We start from the raw sequence: 17,115 nt of genomic DNA, 5'->3' as shown, positions 1-17,115 counted from the left end.
ATGTGGGCGTCGCTGGCAAGGCCAGCATTTATTGCCCATTCCTAATTGCCCTTCAGAAGTTGGTGGTGAGCCGTCTTCTTGAACCGCTGCAGTCCGTGTGGTGAAGGTACTCCCACAGTGCTGTTAGGGAGGGAGTTCCAGGATTTTGACCCAGTGACAATGAAGGATCGACGATATATTTCCAAGTCAGGATGGTGTGTGACTTGGAGCTGGTGGTAATGCTGTTGAATGTCAATGGACGGTGGTTAGACTCTTGCTTGTTAGAGATAGTCATTGCCTGGCACTTGTGTGGCGTGAATGTTACCTGCCACTTATCAGCCCAAGCCTGAACGTCGTCCAGGTCTTGTTGCATGCGGGCATGGACTGCTTCATTATCTGAGGCGTTGTGAATGGCACTGAACACTGCAGTCATCAGCGAACATTCCCATTTCTGACCTTATGTTGGAGGAAAGGTCATTGATGAAGCAGCTGAAGATGGTTGGGCCTAGGACACTGCCCTGAGGAACTCCTGCAGCGATGTCCTGGGGCTGTGATAATTGACCTCCAACCACCACAACCATCTTCCTTTGTGCTAGATATGACTCCAGTCAGTGGAGTGTTTCCCCCCCGATTCCCATTGACTTCAGTTTTAGTAGGGCTCCTTGATGCCACACTCGGTCAAATGCTGCCTTGATGTCAAGGGCAGTCACTCTCACCACACCTCTGGAATTCAGTTTTTTGTCCATGTTTGGACCAAGGCTGTAACGAGGTCAGGAGCCAAGTGGTCTTGGTGGAACCCAAACTGGGCATCAGTGAGCAGGTTATTGGTGAGTAAGTGCCACTTGATAGCACTGTCGATGACACCTTCCATCACTTTGTTGATGACTGAGTGTAGACTGATGGGCCGGATTGGATTTGTCCTGCTTTTTGTGGACAGGACATACCTGGGCAGTTTTTCACATTGTCGGATGGATGCCAATGTTGTAGCTGTACTGGAACAGCTTGGCTAGAGGCGCGGCTAGTTCTGGAGCACAAGTCTTCAGCACGACAGCCGGGATGTTGTCAGGGCCCACAGCCTTTGCTGTATCCAGTGTGCTCAGCCGTTTCTTAATATCACGTGGAATGAATCGAATTGGCTGAAGACTGGCTTCTGTGATGGCGGGGACCTCAGGAAGAGACCTATATGGGTCATCCACTCAACACTTCTGGCTGAAGAGGGTTGCAAACGCTTCAGCCTTGTCTTTTGCACTCACGTGCTGGGCTCCACCATCATTGAGGATGGGGATATTCATGGAGCCTCCTCCTCCCGTCAGTCGTTTAATGGTCCACCGTCATTCACGACTGGGTGAGGCAGGACTGCAGAGCTTTGATCTGATCCGTTGATTGTGGGATCGCTTAGCCCTGTCTATAGCATGCTGCTTCCGCTTTTTAGCATGCATGTAGTCCTGTGTTGCAGCTTCCCCAGGTTGGCACCTCATTTTTAGGTATGCCTGTTGCTGCTCCTGGCATGCACTTTTACACTCCTTATTGAACCAGGGTTGGTCCCCTGGCTTGATGGTTGATGTAATAAAACTCACTATGCACTTGGTTTGTGCATAAAGCAAGGCTTTAGTCAACTTGTTTCAGAACATGGAGGTCTAGTTGTACTTCACTAGTTCCTTGTCTTACAAAATGTCCCTGGAGAGCTGGGCCCAGGCCCGAGTATTTATACTCCTTGGACGGCGCCACCAGCTGGCCGTCCAGCATTATTTCATGAATAGTTTCTTGATGATGATGAGGTTTATAACATTCTTCCTGCCTAAAAGATTTGGAAGTCCGACGACTTCTTCTTAACGGATTAGGCGGACCACGAATAGCCGCAGTCTTTTAGATTTTTGTTTATGGCTAGAAGGCACGTCTCCCCGGACCGTGTCTTGGTCGCTGGGCCGCTTGATCCGTACCGGTGGATCGACAGGGCCCGTGTTGCTCTGATTGACCCGAGGGAGGCTGGGGAGATCGTGTCTCCAGGTGTGGGTCCCCACAGGCGCAGAACTGGCTTCATCCTGTTGGATAGCCGGGGATTGACCGGCGTCCTGGCCTCGGGTGGCCATCCCACGGGGAGCGCTCGGCTCCCCGAGTGGATCCGGTGGGGCAGCTGGCAGATCTCTCGATGTCGCAGGTAGGGCGTCATCTTCGGGGGAGCGCAGAGTGTCGGCATCATCCCCGTGGGTCCCTCTATCAGTCGGGTCCATGGAACCAGCCGCACAGGGAGCCAGGTCCCGGAGCGAAACGGTGGACTCCTGGCCATCAGGGTTCCGCACGTGCGCGTACGTGGGGTTGACGTCCGTGAGTTCTACCTCGTCGACGAGAGGATCATTTTTAGAAGATCAGCCGAATCTCCGGAGCAGCACGGGGCCGGGAGCTGCCAACCATGATGGTAGAGACGTCCCATGGGTGGAGCGACGCTGGAAGTTGAAGAATCGCTCGTGAGGTGTGACATTGGTAGATGTAGAAAGGAGAGACCTGATGGAATGCAACACGTCAGGGAGCATAGTTTCCCACTGCTGGTCTGGTAGGTTTCATGACATCAGCGCAAGACGAACAGCGTTCCAAAATATAGCGTTGTATCTCTTAACCTGTCCGTTACCGATGGGATGGTACGGTGTCGTTTTACTTGTGGTGATTCCCCGTTGGGAGAGATAACTTTTGAGTTCACTTGACATGAAGGAGGGACCCCGATCAGAGTGGATGAAACTGGCCGTACCGCAAAGGGAAAAGACTTGATCAAGGCATTTGATCACTGTGGGAGTAAGCATATTGGGACAGGGGAAAGCAAAGCGAAAGCGTGAATATTCGTCCGCCATAGTCAGTAAGTAGGTGTTTCGTGTTGAGGAAGGCAATGGCCCTTTAAAGTCAATGCTGAGTCGCTGCATAGGCTGCATAGCGTGTATGAGCGAGCCAACCGACGGACGGAAGAATTGCAGTTTTAATTCCGCACAAATTCAACAGGAGGAGCATGTTCTTTTCACATCTTCCGTAGAAAATGGGAGATTTTTAGATCGCACAAAGTGCAACATACGGGTAACGCCAGGATGGCATAAGTCAGTATGAAGATCCGCCAGAGTCGAAGTTGACATAGAAGAGCAGAATGCCCGCGTGAGGGTATCCGGGGCCACATTCTCTTTGCCGGGTCGATAATGTATGGTGTATCCAAAGGCGGCCAATTCCATCCTCCAGAGTTGTATTTTGTTATTCTTGATCTCAGTGCATTTCCGGTTATCCAGCATAAAGGCCACGGAGCGCTGATCAGTTATAAGCGTGAAATGATGACGAGCGAGAAAATGACTCCATTTACATACCGCTTCGATGATGGCCGTACCCTCCTTCTCGACAGGAGGATAATGGAGCTCGCTACCCTGCAAAGTTCTGGACAGAAATGCAACGGGTCGACCACCTTGATTCAAGGTAGCAGAGATCACCACATCCGATGCATCGCACTCGACCACAAAAGAAAGATTTTCATCAATGCAACGAAGCGTGGCTTTTTCCAGTTGTCGCTTGAGGAGGTTGAAAGCTGAAATAGCCATTGCCTCCAACGGAAATGACTTTGCGTAAAGCAGGGGCTGGATCTTGTCAGAGAAGTGGGGTATCCATGTCGCATAATAGGCGAACATGCCGAGTGCCCGACGAAGAGAGCCGAGATTCATGGGGGAGGGAGCTCCTGAAGTGGACGAAGTCGCTCCAGATCCGGTTTGATGACACCGTTGCCCACCCAGTAGCCAAGGATGTTGACTGATAGTACTGATTTCACAGATTTGGACTCATTTAAGGTTAAGTTGCGACGACGGAGAACGTCAAAAAATTTCTGGAGGTTGGCATCATGCTCCTTCTGGTCCTGACCAGCAATGGTGATATTATCCAGATATGGAAAAGTGTCTGTTAAGTTCTCCTGTTTGACTAGGCTATCCATTGCCCGTTGAAAGACAGCCACCCCATTGGTGACCCCAAATGGAAAGCGACAAAACTGGTAAAGCCGACCGTTGGCCTCAAAGGCCGTATACTTTTTGTCAGAGTCCTTTAACGGTACTTGATGATATGTGCTCTTTAAGTCAAAAGTTGAAAATACGTTGTAGTTGGCAAGGTTATTGACCATGTCATCGATGCGTGGTAGTGGGTAGGCATCCAGGTCAGTATACTGGTTAATAGCTTGCGAGTAATCGATGCAAAGACATTTCTTGTGTTGCTTCAGAGGATTTTTAACAACGACGACTTGAGCCCGCCAGGAAGATGAACATGGCTCAATTACCGTCAGCTACAAGGCGAGAGATTTCTGCCTCGATAAAGGATCGATCATCTTGGCTGAAACGTCGTGATTTAGTGACTATGGGCTTACACCGGGGGGAAAGATTGGCAAACAAGGAGGGCTCGTCGAGCAAAGCCGCCGAAAGCGCACAAAACAGTACTTTGTAAATAGTAAGCTCCGGCTTTGACCCTCCAAACTCAAAAGTGAGTCTTTTGTGTTGTTTCTGGAAATCCTGTCCCAGGAGCACATCACTGCATAGGTTCTTGAGCACCACGAGCCGGGTGGAGAAATATGTGCAGCCATTGAGCATAAGGTCGACAAGACAAAAGCCGGAAGAATTGGTGGTCAGTGCCGTCAGAGCCATTGCAATTTCCCTGTCCGAGGGGTAAATACGCAGTTTTAACTTACTGACAGCCCGTTCACTAATGAAGCTGTCAGAGCTGCATGAGTCGATTAGTGCACTCAAAATGTGTCCATTTACCGAAACCTTCGTGGCTGCATGGGACAGACTTTGGGGAAAAACAGCTGTGATGGGAGGAGGGGCTGTTTTACCCTTGACAGCTGTAACCTTAGTAGTGGTTCTTGGGGGAGGAGCAGTTTTATAGATTGCAGCTGTAACCTTAGTAGTGGCTCTTGTGGGAGGAGCAGTTTTATAGATAGTAGTTGCAAAACTAACAGGAGCTCTCGACCGGTATACCTTAGAAAAGTGACCTTTCTTGCTGCAATGATTGCAGGCTGCGTTACGAGCAGGACAAAATTTCTTATAAAGAAACGCACCTCCACAGAAGAAGCAGTTCCTTCCAGATTGCCAAGATGCCGCTAGGGTGGGGTCGTCATCAGTGAAGGCTTCTCAGGTAGAGTTGTCATCCGCTAAGTTAGAGTCATCATCAGTGAGGGCTTCCGCCCGAGTCCTATCGAAGGAGTCATTAAAAGTGATAGCAGCAGCCCGTGCACGAGGTAAAAGATAGGTATCTGTATTCCTCTTTGCTAAATCCAGGGAACACACCTGGTCATAGGCAGCCTGTAACTCGAGGGTTTTATTCTCCAACAGACGCTGGCGTATGAAGGGAGACGTAATTCCATTAATAAAGGAATCGCGAATTAGCTCCTTCTGGTACTGCTCAGCTGTGACAGCTTTAAGGTTACAATCCTTGCTGAGCCTGTGAAGCTTTTGAAGGAATTCGTCAAGTGATTCCCCAGGTTGCTGTCGAGTTGTGGCCAATAGATGCCGAGCAAAAATTTCATTTGGGGCCTTAACATACAGTCACTGCAATATTAGGATAGTGGAGTCATAGTCTACACAGTCTTCGATATAGTCAAACATATGAGGAGATACATAATTGGCATGTATCTCTAATTTATCAGGAACATTCACACCACACACCCTGAGGAAGTTGCTGTAGGTACGATACCAATGTTTCCATACCTTAGCAGTTGTAGGTGAATTTGGGTCCAGGTCAAGACGGGCGGGTCTGAGTAGTTTGTCCATGATGGATTGATTTCTACGCCGGAGTTCCCTTCTGCAGTTGAAGTCATAGCTGGCTGTTCCTGAAATCACTCAGAGCATGGAGTCGATATCAAGTTGATTAAATTGACGTAATAAAACTCACTACGCACTTGGCTTGGGCAATCAACTTGTTTCAGAACATGGAGGTCTAGTTGTACTTCACTAGTTCCTTGTCTTACAAAATGTCCCTGGAAAGCTGGGCCCATGCTCGAGTATTTATACTCCTTGGACAGCGCCACCAGCTGGCCGTCCAGCATTATTTCATGAGTAGTTTCTTGATGATGATGAGATTTATAGCAATGGTAATGGTCGAGTGAGGGATATGCTGTGCCATGAGGTTAGAGGTTGTGGTGGAATACAGTTCTACTGCTGCTGATGGCCCACAGCACCTCATGGATGCCCAGTTTTGAGCTGCTAGATCTGTTCTGAATCTATCCCATTTAGCACAGTGGTAGTATCACACAACACGATGGCGGGTGTCCTCGGTGTGAAGACGGGACTTGGCCTCCGCAAGGGCTATACGGTGGTCACTGCTACCAATACTGTTATGGACAGGTGCATCTGCGACAGGTAGATTGGTGAGGACGAGGTCAAGTAGGTTTTTCCCTCATGTTGGTTCTCTCACCACCTGTTGCAGGCCCAGACTGGCAGTTATTTCCTTCAGGACTTGGCCAGTTCGGTCAGTTGTGGTGCTACCGAGCCACCCTTGGTGATGGACATTGAAATCCCCCACCCAGAGTACATTATGTGCCCTTGCTACCCTCAGTGCTTCTTCCAAGTGGTGTTCAACATGGAGGAGTACTGATTCATCAGCTGAGGGAGGGAGGTAGGTGGTAATCAGCAGGTAGTTTCCTTGCCCATGCTTGACCTGAAGCCATGAGACTTCATGGGGTCCGGAGTCAAGGTTGAGGACTCCCAGGGCCACTCCTTCCCGACTGTATACCATTGTGCCACCACCCCTGGTGGGTCTGTCCTGCCGGTGGGACAGGACATACCCAGGAATAGTGATGGAGGAGTTTGGGACATTGGCTGAAAGGTATGATTCTGTGAGTATGACTGTGTCAGGCTATTGCTTGTCTAGTCTGTGGGACAGCTCTCCCAAGTCCCCAGATGTTAGTGAAGAGGACTTTGCAGGGTCAACTGGGCTTTGTTGTGTCCGAAACAGTAGGCGGGGTTGGGAGTTGTGGTGAGAAGGTGGGTAGGTGGGATTTGGGGATATGTTGAGAAAGTGAGTAGGTAGGGTTGAAGGATATAATGAGAAGGAGGATAGGTGGTGCTGGGTGTTATGGTGAGGCTGACACTCCCAGTGCAGTACTGAGGGATAGTTCCTCCACCCGACCTGCCCACCTTCCCGCTGTATGACCCAACCCCATCTACCTACTTTCTCACCATATCCCCATCCCACCTACTCACCTGTTCACCAAGTGCTTCAACCCCAGCTACCCACCTTCTCATCATATCCTCCAACCCCACCTTCTCACCGTAACACCCAAACCAACCTATCCTCCTTCTCACTATGGCCTAGAAATTCAGTTGTTAGCACCAGCCGCTAGTGCCTTAGGAGGAGGAGAAGTGGGGTGCTAAGTGGCTAGCACCCGGGCGTGGCACGATCTGCGCCTCTCGCAAACTTCACTCAAGATTTAGCGGTGGCGCAAAACCGCAGCACCCGCTCAGCTGCGCGCGCAGATCCTGACGTCATTTCATGGTGCAACGCCCTTGGTGCTCCCCGAACCAGAACTTCAGTGGCGCCGCCCTTCTGTGCACCTGGTGCCCCCAGCGACTGGTAGAGGGGAACGGTTCCCAGTCGCTGTGGAGCACGGGGGGCGCTATTTAAAGGGGGCTCCTCCTGCATTATAAGTGGCAGCCATTTTGTGCCAATCCTTCTGTGTGAGAGATGGATATTTGGAGAGAAACAAAGGGAGCGAGCTTTCTGCTTTGACTCAGCGCTCGCACAGGTACTTCTGGCTTCAGGCCAGAGCTTTGCACTTGGATTTAACTTTCAGTGCCATAGCCTTGAGTCGCCACATATAATGGGTGCTGCAATGGGTGGAAACGTTGGCTTACTGCATTGCATTCAAAGGGCTCAGAGACGCCGTGAGAGAGTGCCAGTCATGGCCAGACGGAGAAGGGCCAACAGGCGTCGGCACAGGAGGCCTTACCCACCCAGGGTATACCGCCAGCAGTTCTCATATCTGAACATGTCTGAGGAGCAGTGTGTTCGGAGGCTGCGATTCAGAAGGGAGGTGGTCACTGAGATCCGCCACCTGCTTCGCAGAGATCTGCAGCCACAGCTGAGGAGCAGGACGTCCCTGTCGGTGGCAGTGAAGGCGACGGTGGCTCTCAACTTCAATGCCACCGGCTCCTTCCAATCCGCTCCTGGGGACATTGCCAACATCTCCCAGTTCGCGGTACATTGCTGCATCCGCCAGGTGACCAATGCCCTTTTCAGAAGGAGACGTCAGTACATCTCCTTCCCCATGACCCTGGACAAGCAGCAAGAGCGTGCAATGGGATTTGGAATAGCGGCCTTCTCCATGGTCCTGGGCGTAGAACTGATGAACCAGCAATGGTCAGGCCTTGCTTCAGGGCTGCAGTGTGCAGGGCGTGCCAGCCAAACAAATCGACCCTCCCCCTTTAAGAGCTGACCGGCGCCAGCGTGTCTGCCTTCAATCAGCAACTCGCCGCACCTGCGCTGCGCCCGCCCTCGGTGTTAGCGCCTCAGCTCGCCGGCTTAGCGCCTTATGATAGTCGTGCATCGCCTGCTTTAGTGCAACAGCAACCTCTTGGGGTGATGCAACTCAATTTCGGCGAAGGTGGCGCTAAGTTGCGCCGGGCGCTAAATTTAGCGAACGCCCGGCTGTAGCGCCCCAAACGTGGCAATGCTGAATTTCTAGGCCTATATCTTTTAACCCTACTCACCTTCTCAACATATCCCCAATCCCACCTACCCACCTTGTCAACATATCTCTCAACTACCAGTTTTCTCACCATATCAATCAAATACCCCTGCTCATCATATCCCTCAACCACACCTTCTCACCATATCCCCCAACCCCAACTACCCATCTTCTCACTATATTCCCCAACCACACTTTCTCACCATATCCCCCAACCCCACCTACCCACCTTCTCACTATATCCCTCGATCCCACCTTCTCACCATATCCCCCAACCTACCCACCTTCTCACTATATCCCTCGATCCCATCTTCTCACCATATCCCCCAACCCCACCTACCCACCTTCTCACCATATCCCCCAACCTGCCCACCTTCTCACCATGGCCTAGAAATCTGATCGTGCCTGATGTCATCACTGCACTGACTCAGCATTGACTCAGGAAGGCGTGCAATCAGCCCTATCCTGTTGCGGTGCTAGATATCGTGCGTCACTGATGCCACTTAAAGGCAGCCAGCACCTCTTAAAGGGAAGGTGCACTCTGACTGCAGACACCGGGGGAAAATATGCAAGCAGCGATATGACTGAAGCAAGCACTGAGAGGGCACTGTAGTGTATGTACCTTTAAGAGAGAACTACTTTTACAGCTCCTGTATACTGTAGTACCGGCAGTGACCACACCTGTATATAAGCCTTGCGCATGCCTCTGTACCCTAGTCTTGAGACTACCCTCCTCCAGTAAACACCTGTTGATTGTTAAGTTACAGCATCCGTGTGGTTATTGAAAAACATCATACTCTCAGAATCACGGATCTAACAGGCACCATGGTTCACTGATACTGTTTTGGAGGCCCTAGTGTAGACAGTGGATGGAGAGAGGACATCCTCTTTTCCCAGGTGTCAGGAAGCCCTCCAGGCAGCAATTCCACCGACAGCAGAGCATGTGAATGCCAGGAGTTTCACACATAGGACACGGCTACAGTGCCGCAAGAAGTTCAATGACCTCATCAAAGTTGTCAAGGTGAGAATACGGCTCTCTTGCTCTCTGCTCGACACTTCCAGCCTCACTGATCAAAATACTCCCCTCCCCGCTTCCCTCATACTCACTCACTCACCACTGTTACAATCCTCACTTACGACCAGCTACTCCATCTTGATGGGCACATTCTACAAACAGCTCATTGCCCACAACTTCAGGGAGCAGGCTGGCATCGGAGGAGGTTGAGCCCACCTGCAGTCCCTCTTCCCCGTGTGCTGGCTGTCATGGGCAGGAGTAGAGTCATGGCCATGCGACTGGCTAAGTTCTATCTCATCCCACGCAATCTGCATGACAAGCTGCAGCTGCTTTGACCACCCACTTCCCTCTCTCTCTGCTCTCCCTCACACCACTCTTGTCCTTCTCTTTCATTTCAGCTGAGAAGGTGGAAGCCTGTGTGACAGTGGAGGAAGAGCAGCCCAGCCTTCCGGTCGATGCACCATCACTCGATCCGAGTCTCACAAGCACCAGCTCAGATCCTGGCACCACGCGGACTTTAGAGGTTAGATTAGAGGAGGTGTCTACACTCACCGGGTGCAGATGCGCAGGAGCTAAGAGAGGGGGATAGGACGCCACAGGTGCCCGCTCGGCGGGAGAGATCACATCCTAGTTCCACTGCAGAGGACTCAGATTCTAACTTCAAGGGCCCAGATTAGCCAAGAAAGCTGATGGGCATCTATCAGGAAATGCTCGGTGCACAGTGGCACCCTCAATGATGGAGCCTCTGCTGACAGCTCTGACAGATGCCACGGAACTCAAACTGCTGCTATCTTAGGTCTGGTGGCCAGTGTTGCCGAGAGCCTCACACGCCACATCACTCCTACACTCTGCTCTTGATCAGAACCACAGGAGTGCTGAGGCGCACTCCCAGGAGAGGGGTCTTGGCTCAATGGTAGAGGCACCTGCTGTCCTCTCTCAGGGTGACAGCCTGCCTACGCCCCATTTGACGCACGCCACCAGTGCCCATGTGTTAGTGCCTCACAGCCAGCTGGCTCAGAGGGCCCCAGCCCATGCCGAGATGCTGCAGTCTGTGACCGGGCCCTCAAGGCCCAGAGCTGCTCGAGGTCGCCCAGCACGGCCATCTAAAGTGTCCTCAATGGAAGCAGCAGTCTTCCACCTCCTAAGCTCCAGCCACTGGGAGAATCCTTTGTAGGAGCACTAGGATAGGGAATCGAGATCACTAGACAGGCACTAAGAGCTGGCACTTGGGTCACTCGTCATTCTTTTAATCAATGCTTACATAATGGGGGGATTTTAACCCCCAAGATCAGGTGGGTTGGGGGTGGGTGGGTAGTTAAAATAATTGATTTTGGATCACGACCACAACCTGGCACAGGAGGGAGGGGCACGGGAGAGAGGGGCACGGGAGAGAGGGGCACGGGAGGGAGGGGCACGGGAGGGAGGGGCACGGGAGGGAGGGGCACGGGAGGGAGGAGCACGGGAGAGAGGGGCACAGGAGAGAGGAGCACGGGAGAGAGGAACACGGGGGGAGGGGCACGGGAGAGAGGGGCACGGGAGGGAGGGGCACGGGAGGGAGGGGCACGGGAGAGAGGGGCAGGGGAGGGAGGGGCACAGGAGAGAGGAACACGGGAGGGAGGGGCACGGGAGGGAGGGGCACGGGAGAGAGGGGCAGGGGAGGGAGGGGCACGGGAGGGAGGGGCAGGGGAGAGAGGGGCAGGGGAGAGAGGGGCACGGGAGAGAGGGGCACGGGAGAGAGGGGCACGGGAGGGAGGGGCACGGGAGGGAGGGGCACGGGAGAGAGGGGCAGGGGAGGGAGGGGCACGGGAGGGAGGAGCACAGGAGGGAGGGGCACGGGAGAGAGGGGCACGGGAGAGAGGGGCACGGGAGAGAGGGGCATGGGAGGGAGGGGCACGGGAGGGAGGAGCACAGGAGGGAGGGGCACGGGAGAGAGGGGCACGGGAGAGAGGGGCACGGGAGGGAGGGGCAGGGGAGGGAGGGGCACGGGAGGGAGGAGCACAGGAGGGAGGGGCACGGGAGAGAGGGGCAGGGGAGGGAGGGGCACGGGAGAGAGGGGCAGGGGAGGGAGGGGCACAGGAGGGAGGGGCACGGGAGAGAGGGGCACGGGAGAGAGGGGCAGGGGAGGGAGGGGCACGGGAGAGAGGGGCACGGGAGAGAGGGGCACGGGAGAGAGGGGCACGGGAGAGAGGGGCACGGGAGGGAGGGGCACGGGAGAGAGGGGCACGGGAGGGTGGAGCACGGGAGGGAGGGGCACGGGAGGGAGGGGCACGGGAGGGAGGGGCACGGGAGAGAGGGGCACGGGAGGGAGGGGCACGGGAGGGAGGGGCACGGGAGAGAGGGGCAGGGGAGGGAGGGGCACGGGAGAGAGGGGCACGGGAGAGAGGGGCACGGGAGAGAGGAACACGGGAGGGAGGGGCACGGGAGAGAGGGGCAGGGGAGGGAGGGGCACGGGAGGGAGGGGCACGGGAGAGAGGGGCATGGGAGGGAGGGGCACGGGAGAGAGGGGCACGGGAGGGAGGGGCACGGGAGGGAGGAGCACGGGAGGGAGGGGCAGGGGAGGGAGGGGCACGGGAGAGAGGAACACGGGAGGGAGGGGCACGGGAGGGAGGGGCACGGGAGAGAGGGGCAGGGGAGGGAGGGGCACGGGAGGGAGGGGCACGGGAGGGAGGGGCAAGGGAGGGAGGAGCACGGGAGGGAGGGGCACGGGAGGGAGGAGCACGGGAGAGAGGGGCACGGGAGAGAGGGGCACGGGAGGGAGGGGCAGGGGAGAGAGGGGCACGGGAGAGAGGGGCACGGGAGAGAGGGGCAGGGGAGGGAGGAGCACGGGAGGGAGGAGCACGGGAGAGAGGGGCACGGGAGAGAGGGGCAGGGAGGGAGGGGCACGGGAGGGAGGAGCACGGGAGGGAGGGGCACGGGAGGGAGGAGCACGGGAGGGAGGAACACGGGAGGGAGGGGCACGGGAGGGAGGAGCACGGGAGGGAGGAGCACGGGAGAGAGGGGCACAGGAGAGAGGGGCAGGGGAGGGAGGGGCACGGGAGGGAGGAGCACGGGAGGGAGGGGCACGGGAGGGAGGAGCACGGGAGGGAGGAACACGGGAGGGAGGGGCACGGGAGAGAGGGGCAGGGGAGGGAGGAACACGGGAGGGAGGGGCACGGGAGAGAGGGGCAGGGGAGGGAGGGGCACAGGAGGGAGGGGCACGGGAGAGAGGGGCAGGGGAGGGAGGGGCACGCGAGGGAGGGGCACGGGAGAGAGGAGCACGGGAGGGAGGGGCACGGGAGGGAGGGGCACGGGAGAGAGGGACACGGGAGAGAGGGGCACGGGAGGGAGGGGCAGGGGAGGGAGGGGCACGGGAGAGAGGGGCACGGGAGGGAGGGGCACGGGAGGGAGGGGCACGGGAGAGAGGGGCACGGGAGAGAGGGGCACGGGAGGGAGGGGCACGGGAGAGAGGGGCAGGGGAGGGAGGGGCACGGGAGGGAGGAGCATGGGAGAGAGGGGCATGGGAGAGAGGGGCACGGGAGAGAGGGGCATGGGAGGGAGGGGCACGGGAGGGAGGGGCACGGGAGGGAGGAACACGGGAGGGAGAGGCACGGGAGAGAGGGGCAGGGGAGGGAGGGGCACGGGAGAGAGGGGCAGGGGAGGGAGGGGCACGGGAGGGAGGGGCACGGGAGAGAGGGGCAGGGGAGGGAGGGGCACGCGAGGGAGGGGCACGGGAGAGAGGAGCACGGGAGAGAGGGGTACGGGAGAGAGGGGCACGGGAGGGAGGGGCAGGGGAGGGAGGGGCACGGGAGAGAGGGGCACGGGAGGGAGGGGCACGGGAGAGAGGGGCACGGGAGAGAGGGGCACGGGAGGGAGGGGCACGGGAGAGAGGGGCAGGGGAGGGAGGGGCACGGGAGGGAGGAGCATGGGAGAGAGGGGCATGGGAGAGAGGGGCACGGGAGGGAGGAGCACAGGAGGGAGGGGCACGGGAGAGAGGGGCACGGGAGAGAGGGGCACGGGAGAGAGGGGCATGGGAGGGAGGGGCACGGGAGGGAGGAGCACAGGAGGGAGGGGCACGGGAGAGAGGGGCACGGGAGAGAGGGGCACGGGAGGGAGGGGCACGGGAGGGAGGGGCAGGGGAGGGAGGGGCACGGGAGGGAGGAGCACAGGAGGGAGGGGCATGGGAGAGAGGGGCAGGGGAGGGAGGGGCACGGGAGAGAGGGGCAGGGGAGGGAGGGGCACAGGAGGGAGGGGCATGGGAGAGAGGGGCACGGGAGAGAGGGGCAGGGGAGGGAGGGGCACGGGAGAGAGGGGCACGGGAGAGAGGGGCACGGGAGAGAGGGGCACAGGAGGGAGGGGCACGGGAGAGAGGGGCATGGGAGGGTGGAGCACGGGAGGGAGGGGTACGGGAGGGTGGGGCACAGGAGGGAGGGGCACGGGAGAGAGGGGCATGGGAGGGAGGGGCACGGGAGAGAGGGGCAGTGGAGGGAGGGTCACGGGAGGGAGGAGCATGGGAGAGAGGGGCATGGGAGAGAGGGGCAGGGGAGGGAGAGGCACGGGAGGGAGAGGCACGGGAGAGAGGGGCACGGGAGGGAGGGGCACGGGAGAGAGGGGCAGGGGAGGGAGGCTCACGGGAGGGAGGAGCATGGGAGAGAGGGGCATGGGAGAGAGGGGACGGGGGGGAGGGGCACGGGAGGGAGAGGCACGGGAGGGAGGGGCACGGGAGAGAGGGGCAGGGGAGGGAGGAACACGGGAGGGAGGGGCACGGGAGAGAGGGGCAGGGGAGGGAGGGGCACGGGAGGGAGGGGCACGGGAGAGAGGGGCAGGGGAGGGAGGGGCACGCGAGGGAGCGGCACGGGAGAGAGGAGCACGGGAGGGAGGGGCACGCGAGGGAGGGGCACGGGAGAGAGGGGCACGGGAGAGAGGGGCACGGGAGGGAGGGGCAGGGGAGGGAGGGGCACGGGAGAGAGGGGCACGGGAGGGAGGGGCACGGGAGAGAGGGGCACGGGAGGGAGGGGCACGGGAGAGAGGGGCAGGGGAGGGAGGGTCACGGGAGGGAGGAGCATGGGAGAGAGGGGCATGGGAGAGAGGGGCAGGGGAGGGAGAGGCACGGGAGGGAGAGGCACGGGAGGGAGGGGCACGGGAGGGAGGAGCACGGGAGAGAGGAGCACGGGATGGAGGGGCACGGGAGGGAGGGGCACGGGAGGGAGGAGCACGGGAGGGAGGGGCACGGGAGGGAGGAGCACGGGAGGGAGGGGCACGGGAGAGAGGAGCACGGGAGGGAGCCACATGACCACCACCATCGAGCAAGCCACCGGAATGTTAAAGATGCGCTTCAGGTGCCAACGTAGGTCTGGAGGTGCCCTTTCGTACTCACCAGCCAGGGAGTCCAGAATGATTGTGGTGTGCTGTGCCCTGCACAACATTGTGCAGCAAAGATGGTTGCAGGTGGAAAGGGAGAAGGGGCTCATCACTCGTCTTCAGATGAGGACAACATAAAGGAGGAGCAGGCGGAGGAAGAAGATGAAGATGGGGTACCCATCACCAGACCAGACGCGTACATTGCTGCTCAGGATGCCTGGGATGCCTTAATACTCTCGCCTCTAAGTCAAAAGGTTGTGGGTTCAAGTCCCACTCCAGAGACTTGAGCACAAATAAATCTAGGCTGACACTCCAGTGCAGTACCGAAGGGGTGCGGCACTATCAGAGGTGCCGTCTTTCGGATGAGATGTTAAACCAAGGCCCCTGTTTGAACGCCCATGTTCACTCTTATCATTGATTATAGGGGGATATGAAACATCATAGCATACAAGGCTACGGACCAAGTGCTAGAAAATGGGATTAGAATAGACAGGGCTTGATGGCCAGTGCGGACACGATGGGCCAAAGGGCCTCTTTCTGTGCTGTAAAACTCTATGGCCTAGAAATTGGGTTTTGGCGCAGCGACGGCTTTAGCGCCGGAAGTTAGTGCCGGAGCTAAGTCGCGCTGGGCGGGCCAAAAATTCACTAGTTCTGCGCCCAAACGGCTGCCGGCGCTGCTGAAAGCTGTTTGCGCCTGGAAACTGGCGCTACGCGCTGAATTGCGGCGCTATTCCGGCGCTGCGGCGCCCGCTGCGGTGCGGCAGGTTCGGGAAGTGCAGGCCTCCTCCTTCCCTTAAGGAGGAGCTGCCTGCACCCGGCCGCGGCCCGCGAAAATCATTGTAAAAATGAGCCCGGCACCTCGGACAAGTGCCGGGCTTGCATCTGTCCCGGGGGGGTGGGGGGAGAAGTCCGGGGAGGGAGCTGCGGCCAGGCGGCAGGCGGGAAAGCGGCCGGCCGCCGCGGGGCCTTTAATGCGCCGGCGCAAAGTCCAGTAAGGCACCTCTGCCAGAACGTTGCTTGCGGCTGCCACGGGCGAGGCGGCCGCAAGTCAATTTCGGAGTTCGGGCGGGTTACCATGGCAACCGGGACGCTGCGCACACCGATGACATCATCGGTGCCGGCGCAGCGCTAACGGCCTAACGCCGATTTAGGGACCCACTCAATTTCCAAACTGGCCATAACTCCGGCGCTAGGCCCTCTAGCGCCTCAAAAGCGGCGCTAAGCCTACCGAATTTCTAGGCCTATGACTCTATGAATTTATTAAAGATCCCATGGCACTATTTTGAAGAAGAGCAGGGGAGTTATCCCCGGTGTCCTGACCAATAGTTATCCCTCAATCAACATCACCAAAACAGATTACCTGGTCATTATCACATTGCTGTTTGTGGGATCTTGCTGTGCGCAAAATGGCCATTGCCCTTGTCACTGCCTGTTATCCTGCCAGGCCAGACTGCTGCCGCCCATCCTGAGGTGGTGTAGTCTACAGTCGGGCCTTCCAGGCTCAGAGCTGCTCGAGGCCGTCCTGCAAGGCCATCTGTAATCTCTGGCACCGACACTCAGCAGCCTTCCACCAGCCCTGCTGCAGCCATTGGGCACAGACTATGTGACGTGGCTGCAGTCAATGGCGCACTGCACCATGGGGAAGCCCGCTATCCTGGCAAAGCCACATGCTTCTCTCTGGTGATGGGGAAGGAAATGTAGTCCCTTCTCCTTCTGTAGTGAGCATCTGTGACCTCCCGGATGCAGCAATGGACGGCGAACTGCAAGATGTTAGCTATGTCTCCTGCTGCAGACTAGAAGGATCCACTGGCGTAGAAATTGAGGGCAACGGTGACCTTGACTGACACTGAGAGAGCCGTGGTGGTCCTTGTGATGAAATATGTCATTCATCAGACTCTGTATTTAACTACATATATTGTATTGTTTTACCTTGTATTGTATATAGTGCACCGCCCCCTTTCTCCCCATTGGGTGTGTCGGCTCCGCCCATACCTGGCCCTACTTAAGACAAGCCCAGGCTTGTCTTGCAGCAGAACAGCAGAATGCTAGGTGAAGCTAGGTGAAGACACAGGCATCTTTCTTTGCTAATAAAAGCCTT

The sequence above is a fragment of the Somniosus microcephalus genome, chromosome 4 (assembly GCF_052327205.1).
Source record: "Somniosus microcephalus isolate GS21.2 chromosome 4, FLI_Smic_1.0, whole genome shotgun sequence".
Taxonomy (NCBI): domain Eukaryota; kingdom Metazoa; phylum Chordata; class Chondrichthyes; order Squaliformes; family Somniosidae; genus Somniosus; species Somniosus microcephalus.
The sequence above is the reverse complement of the archived record's forward strand: the minus strand, read 5'-3'. Positions refer to the sequence as shown.